Source organism: Nicotiana tomentosiformis, chromosome 8, assembly GCF_000390325.3.
Source record: "Nicotiana tomentosiformis chromosome 8, ASM39032v3, whole genome shotgun sequence".
NCBI lineage: Eukaryota > Viridiplantae > Streptophyta > Magnoliopsida > Solanales > Solanaceae > Nicotiana > Nicotiana tomentosiformis.
In genome coordinates, this window is record NC_090819.1 from 50,963,966 (window position 1) to 50,972,578 (window position 8,613).

The window sequence follows — 8,613 nt, forward strand, 5'->3', positions numbered from 1 at the left end:
TTTCGGGTAACACTAGAGGTAATTAATTGTCCTAAGAGGTCTTGTTTTAATGTATTTGAATCATATAATATCCGCATCATAAGTCTTGAAGTCAAGCGAGTTATGAAACAAAAGTCGATAAACGTTGTCGCAACTTAGGTTTATAATTTTACTTAAACTTTAGGTCAAATGTTACTGCATTTTTCTCTCAATGTGCTTGAAATTATGAGGTGATCTACCTATCAAATCGAAGATCTATGAGTCTAGTTTCCAACGCATTAAACCGTTTCGTCAATACGATCTCGGAATAGAGAGATATTCGCGTTTTCGCGAGAGTGCGCCAAGCTGCTCTCTATGGGGCCCACAAAGGCGGTTTAAGACATATGGACATATATAAGATACCTCAACCCCGTTTTAAGTCATTATTTTTCAGTATATTCAGACCTTATAACCCTAAAAACAGTCTCTCAAGGTTCTCTCATGATCCAAGACCCAAACAAAGGGCAAACAACACAAATCAAATGTCGGGAATCCCGTGGCGCTAGTAAGTTTCTTGTTCTTCTTGTTGTTGCTGATTTTTGTGTTGTTCCAGCTCGTGTGGGAGGTTGTTTTAAGTGTTTTATGTCCTGTAAATACACCTTAAAGTTTTTAATATCAACCCTAGGTGATTTCAAGTCTTCTAAAGTAATTCTAGTGCCGAAAAACCCGAATTAATTGCTAGTTTCGCTTCCTTGTTCTTGTGGCAGAATTGAAGGGATATTTCGTGGAAAATTAAGGTCAAATTGGAGTTGTTCTTTCTGTTTAAAGGTAAGGAACCTCTTACTCTATATATATTTAAGATTATCCAAGTTGCAGCTAAGTCGTTGAAGCTAGAACTTGTGAAATATATATCGAAAAGCTTGGTAGTAATGTTGTTGGTTGGTGGACTATTTTGGAGGCTCAATATGATTATTAATGATGTTTTTTGGGCTGTTTGGTGATTTTATTGACTTGTGGGAAGTCATATAAATAGGGGAGGTGCTGTCCGTTTCATCGTAAAATAGGTTGTGGTCGATACATAATAGTTACGACGCTTAAACGATAATGATAGTGTCATTTGTCTTATTGTAGACTAAGGAGTCGTGATATTTGCATAGCTTGAGGTTGGGCAGTATATACAAGGTATGTGAGGCTATCCTCTTCATTCTTTTGTACGACTCCGATTGTACATAATGTAATGAACGAGCTCCCAAAGATACTCTACTCTTAGAAGCTAGCAGTACTTACATTGCTGCCCTTCTTATGAAACGATTGGTATTGATGTTACTTCTCTTATTCTTATATTATCAATGTTGTTGGTAGTTCCTGATTCTTATAAGTTTCTTGATGAAGAGTTAATCCTAATAACGTGTACGAAGGATACCGACCTTACGTCACTCCGAAAGGTTCAAAATATGATTCCAATGAGTCCAGCATGCATCATATATATGTATCTATTTTACTCTACCGAGCCGCGCTATAGTTGGCCGGGTATGGCACCTATTGTGCAACCACTGATCAGTTGGGTTTTACCGAGCTCCACGTGGCCGGGTACGATTCTACCGAGCCCTATGATGGCCGGGTACGTTTTACCGAGCCTATTATGGCCGGGTACGATATGATGATGGTGATGCCCACAAAGGCGTATGTTTTAAAAGTTTATGTATATATATGTATGTATCATGTATTTCATGTCAGTAGCCCTCAGAGGTACCCAGATGTCACAGGTTGTATATTCTCTATCCCTGTTTACATTACTGTTCTCACTTATGCTTTCCTGCCTTACATACTCAGTACTTTATTCGTACTGATGTCCTTTTTATTTGTGGACGCTGCATGTCATGCTGCAGGTCCTGATAGACAGGTAGACGTAGCTCCCCCACCATAGTAGGCTGTCCAGTTCAGCGGTTATTGGCGAGATCCCTTCTTCGGACTTGCCGTGGTCTTGGTATGCATTTTTGTTATAGACATTATGGGTATGTCGGGGCCCTGTTCCGGCAATGTTGTAGCACTTATGTTCCTTTAGAGGCTCATAGATAGGTGTCGACTTATGTATGGTTTAGAATGCCTTTTCGGCTGATTTTTGTTGTATAGTCTTTCATGGCATCATGATAGCTCGTACCTTATATATAGTTTCTTGACAGTCTTGTCGTCCCATGTTATGTATGTTCATGACATTATCTTTCATTGTTGGATGTTCATGATCCATGTCTACTATTTATATTGATCTTGTCGGCCCTTAAAGATAATAAGGAAGGTTAGATAAAATGTATGTTGGTGCTCGGCAAGTATGGCCCGGGTGCTAGTCATGACCCTCCAGTTGGGTCGTGACACTAACTCTCAATTTTGAAATCTTGCAAAAATGGGGTAATTAGAGAGGCAATTATTGGGAGTGGGGGTTGTTGTCTTGCATGCATGTATCCTTGAAGTATGTGGGAAGGTTGTGAGCTAAAAATGGTAGAGAGTGGGTTAGGAAATGATGCAATCTTTCACAAAAGTGCCTTACAACCTTAATGCACACCTAGTGTTTGATAATATGCTCAAATGAGCTAGAATCATGACCATCTTCCTAATTTTGGTCCAACTTGTTATATTTCTAAAATAGATTGAAATTGCTAGGAATTTCGGATCATTTTAGAGTTTGAGAAGCTCAATTGAGGTATGTTGGCTAAACCCCCTTCTTCTTAGAATCGAATCCCATGGTGTTCATGTAATTGGAGTAAGTCCTTGATCATTATTGAATTTGCTTTTCCTAATGTGGTTATGTTGAAGGATGTTTATTCAATGTTTATTCAAAATGCTTCATCATGTCATCTTTCCATTTGAGAATAAGTTCAAAATTTGGAATATGTTTTAGGAATGTTAAAACTTCATGTCAAGACTGAAGTAAAGGTTTTTATGCCAAATTGTATGAAAGGCCTCTATATGCCTAATATTTCCCAAATTACTCATATGTTAATTAATGTCTTGCATGTGAAGCCCTATTGATGTTGATAATAATTATGATATTTGAATATGGAAAAGGGGACCGGAACTATGAAATACGGCCACGTGCCAAGAATGGCTTTGTAATTGTGATCACTTGTGCCAATGAACTTAAAGTATATAAAAGGGTACGATGTGAGATAATTGACTAAAAAAGGTAATGTTTCAAATGAGATAGCCTAGCCGATCGGGCCGAGATCGGACTCCGTGTAAGAACACGGTAGTATTGTGGATGAAATTGTGAAAATGGTTGATGTCTCAAATGAGATGGCCTAGCTAATCAGGCCGTTATCGGACGCCATGCTACACACATGGTGGTACTGTGCTGAAAATTATAATGAAATTGTGGTAATGTCTCAAATGAGATGGCCTAGCCGATAGGGCCGAGATCGGACTCCGTGTAAGAATACGGAGGTATTGTAAATTGTGAAATATCGGTACTAAAGGTCACCCAACCTAATAATACGGAAACTGACTTTAAAATGTATATGATGCTTAACATTGTTGTTTCTATATTATTTGAAGCCCTTATCGAATTCTTGACTGTTCCTCTTGTATTATTATTTATTCTATTGAGTTGGTGTTTAGCTTTACATACTAGTGCTATTTGACAGTATTAACGTCCCTTTTGCCGGGGGCGCTGCATCTTTAAATGGATGCGGGTGGTTACATAGCAGACAGTGCTGATCACAGATAGTGTTGCATCCTCTTCTCAGCGGACTCGGTGAGCCCCATTTCATTCCGGGGTCAAGTATTGTACCTTTTGTTTATATTGTTCTCACCTTTTGAGGTATAGCCGGGGCCTTTGTTAATGCTAAATACATTATGTTGTGTTTGATCACTTGTTCCACTCGAACTATAAGAAATGTGTATTTTGAGACCTAAAGGCAGAATGACTAATGAAACGATTTAGGATTATACGAATGAGCTTCCTACTGTATAAGTAATGAAATCACGTCTTATCTTGATCATGGGTGAATTGGGTAGAAAGTATCTGACAGGCTTGCTAAGACGGGTTCACTCGGTTGAGCGCTGGTCGCGCCTCCCGAGGATGAGGCATGACAGAAGGTTGTACTAAGATTCACCCGAGTACCCAAACCTTGCTTAGATTTCTTCCAAAATAAGCCGTGAACTATGCCCCTCGATATGAGATAATAGAAATTGGAGTTCCATGCAATTGACTATTTCCCTGTTATACAACTAAGCATATTGTTCTGCTGTGTCGGTAGCCTTAACAGGTAAGAAGTGCGCTGACTTCGTGAGTCGATCCACAATCACCCAAATCGAGTCGAACTTGCGAGGCGTGCAGGGTATTCTCACCACAAAGTCCATATTAATCATCTCCCACTTCCAACTCAAAATTTCTATGTTCTGTGCCAACGCACCGGGCCTTTGATGTTCAGCCTTTACTTGTTGACAATTTGGGCATCTTGCCACAAAGTTCGCTACATTCCTCTTCATATCATTCCACTAGTAGACTTCCTTAAGATCATTATACATCTTTATAGAGCCTAGGTGCATGGAATACCTAGAAGTGTGAGCCTCGATCATGATTCTTTCCCGAAGTCAATCTACACTTGGAACACATAATTGTCCTTGGTACGTTAGTTTACCATCATCCATGCCAAGAGAAAAAGGTATGGTCTTATGTTTATGAATCCCATCCTTCAATTGTACCAACTAGGGATCGTCGTATTGCTTCTCCTTCACTCCCACAACAAGCGATGATTCAGCAATTTTTTGCACAAGCACCCCTCCATCACAGGAATCTGCAAGACGAACTCCCAAACTAGCCAACCGATGAACCTCCTTGGCCAACGGCTTTTGTATGCCTCCAAGAGAGCCAAACTACCCATAGATTTCCGGCTAAGAGCATCCGCTACAACATTAGCCTACCCTTGATGATATAGGATATCGATGTCATAATCCTTGAGTAACTCAAGCCATCTTCTTTGCCTTAGATTTAATTCCTTTAGTTTGAAAATATATTGGAGGCTCTCATGGTCCGCGAATATATCTACATGGACCCCATACAAATAATGATGCCAAATCTTCAATGCAAATACCACCGCTGCAAGTTCTAAGTAATGTGTTGGATAGTTCTTTTCATGATTCTTGAGTTGCCTAGAAGGATATGCTATCACATTGCCATGTTGCATCAATAGACACCCAAGTCCGATCTTTGAAGTATCACAATACACCACAAATCCATCTGTACCTTCTGGTAGGGTCAATACCAGCGCCGTAGTCAATCTTGATTTCATCTCTTGGAAGATCTTTTCACACTCATCTTACCATTGGAACTTAACTGCCTTCTGCGTCAATTTAGTCAGCGGAGAGGCAAGAGTAGAGAACCCCTCCACAAACTTAATATAATACACAGTTAAGCCTAAGAAACGACGAATCTCTGTTGGAGTTGTAGGTTTAGGCCAATTCTTCACAGCTACAATCTTTTTAGGATCCACATTACTTCTTTCTCTAGAGAATACATGACCCAAGAACGTGACAGATTCAAGCCAAAATTCACATTTCGAAAACTTCGCATACAACTTGTGCTGATATGGAGTCTGCAGAATTGCCCTGAGATTATCGGCGTGGTCCTCTTTACTTCATGAATATACAAGAATATCATCAATGAATACTATCACAAAGGATTTAAGAAAAGGCTTGAAGACTCGATTCATAAGATCCATGAAAGCTGCCGGGGCATTTGTTAGCCTAAAAGACATCACCACAAACTCAAAGTGTCCATACCAGGTCCTGAAAGTTGTTTTCATAATATCCTGCTCCCTCATCTTCAATTGGTGATACCCGGATCTTAAATCAATTTTGGAGAAGTACTTAGCATCCTGTAATTGGTCAAACCGGTCATCTATCATTGGCAATGGGTATTTATTCTTGATCGTGACCTTTTTGTGTTATCGATAGTCAATACACATTCTCAGTGACCCATCCTTCTTCCTTACAAAGAGGACCGGTGCGCCCCAAGGCGACACACTTGGACGGATGAAATCCTTCTCTAACAAATCCTTCAATTGTTCCTTTAGCTCCTTTAGTTCTGTCGGTGCCATTCTGTTGGGTGGAATAGATATAGGATACGTGTCGGGCATCACATCAATACCAAAATCAATCTCCCTATCTGGTGGGATCCTAGGGAGCTCATCCGGAAATTCATTCACAACTGGTACAGATTCAAGTGTAGGTGCCTTAGTATTGGTGTTCGTAACCCGGACCAAATGGTAAATACACCTCTTATTGATCATCTTTGTGGCCTTAAGGTAAGAAATAAACCTACCCTTTGGCACCACATCATCCCCCTTCCATTCAATAACTGGCTCATTTGGAAATTTAAATTTAACCATTATGGTTCGGCAATCAGGCTTAGAAAAACATTAATAATGCCAGTCCATCCGCATTATTACATCAAAATCAACCATCCTCAATTCAATGAGATCGACCATGGTGTCTCGACCATGCACCGTGACAACACAATCCCTATAAACCCACGCAGCAACAATAGCCTCATCAGCTGGAGTATATACAGAGAACTACTAATGAAGTTGTTCCCGTTCTATCCCAAATTCAATAGCAACATAAGGAGTGACATAGGACAAAGTGGAACTGAGATCAATAAGGACATATACATCATGAGATTGGACAGTCAATATACCTGTGACGACATCTGGAGAAGTCTATGAACTCTGGAGACCCTTCATAGCAAAGAAATGGTTGGGTCCACCTGAACTCTGTGTACCACCTGAACTCTGTGTACCACCCCTAGTTTCACCACGCCCTGCGGGTGCTGGAGTGCCTCGAGGTGGGGGAGGTGTTGTGGATGTAGTAGGTGTAGAACTGGCTGGTTGTGCCGTATCCCTACCTACACCCTGGCGGGACGAACGACAATCCCTCTGAATGTGGCCTCTTAACCCGCACCCATAGCATATTGGTAGGTTCATGTAGAAGATCCCTAAGTGCATCTTCCCACACCTAGGGCATGGGGGGCTCCGCTGCTGCTAGAATCTCCCACTAGGCCGACCTTGCTGGTAGGATCCCCTGTTGTCGCGGGCTTGAAACAGCTCCACTGCTGCTGACTGGGCCGTGACAACTATGACTTGACTAAAGACTGGGCAAAGGACTGGGATGGCCCTGATGATCCTCCCCTAAATGCTAACCTACCACCACCACTACCAGAAAATCCATAAAGGTTGCCCGCGGAACGGGCCTTATTGCTACCCTTTTGATCCATTCTATTCTTCAATTTGCAGTTCTCTATTGCTTGAGCAAATGCCACCATCTTCCAATAGTTCATATCAAAATTCAAGGCAGCTGTAGCGGCCTCATTAATAACCAAGGGGCTATGACCCTGAACAAACCGACGCACTCTCGCAAACTCCACTGCTTCCGTCTTAGTAGCACACATAATTCAGAGAGTCTTGTGCATGTCATCAATGAAGTCTTGGGGGTCCTCCTCGGGATTAGTACCCGTGAACATTGGAGGATCTAACTAAAGAAACTTGTTCACACTGGAACTAGAGAAATCCCTTGGCTGACTGGAAGAAGTAGGTGCAACATTCGATCTCTGGGCCTGGGAAAACACTATCTGATCCAACATTTGCATGGCTCCTATAAAGACACCCTCAGAAATACCGGCACCGGAAGCTGGGGCTAGAGGTGGAACCTGAATATCAGGTGGAGGAATTGCTGCACCCTTAGTAGGTGTAGGAATTGGTGCAGCCTGAGCAGGAGTAGTATAATCAGGCAGTGTAGTATATAGGGGAATATCATCACCCCTCGGGTGCTCACCCACATCATCAGGTATATAATCAACTGCCACTCCGGGGGTGTCATTGGCTCCTTGGCCAGTTCTTGCTTTCTTCCTAGGTGCCAGGTGCTAAAAATTAGAGCAATGCACGAGTTAGAGGAGGAACAGTCTTACAATCAGCTCTATGGCACGGTTTAGAATATCAACGAAGGGTGTTATTCCTACATGCCCAAGTAGCCTCCTAATTTTAGATGTGGTCGACACGGCTCCGAGACATCCTAGGACACTTTAAAACTATAGGCTCTGATACCAAGTTTGTCACGCCCTATCCTTGGGGAGTGCGACCAGCGCTCAACAGAGAAAACCCGGCTAAGCAAGCCTTTACAATACCTTCTACCCGAACTCACTAATGAATAAAGAGAAGATAGATTTCATTAATTAGACTAGGTGAAGATCATGTGAGCAATAACAATTCATTGATATTAGTTACATCATTTATAAGTCTCTAAATACATATATTTTCATAGTTTGAAATGGAACAAGTGGTACAAATACAACATTACCAGTTTGACTTTCCCAACACCAACATGCAACCCACACTATGTCTATGGAGCCTATAATAGATACAAAACAGTACTATGATAGTGTCGGCAACATGGCCCCGGCTATACCTCAAAGCATAATACACAAGTAACAAAAGATACACGACCTCGAAATGAAGTGGGGCTCACCTAGTCAGCTGGGAAAAGGGTATACCTTTGTCACTGATCAAAGCTGCATGCTATGGAACCACCTACATCTATTAAAGATGCAGCGCCCCCGGCAAAAGGGATGTTAGTACATATGGAATAGTACTAGTATGAATGAAT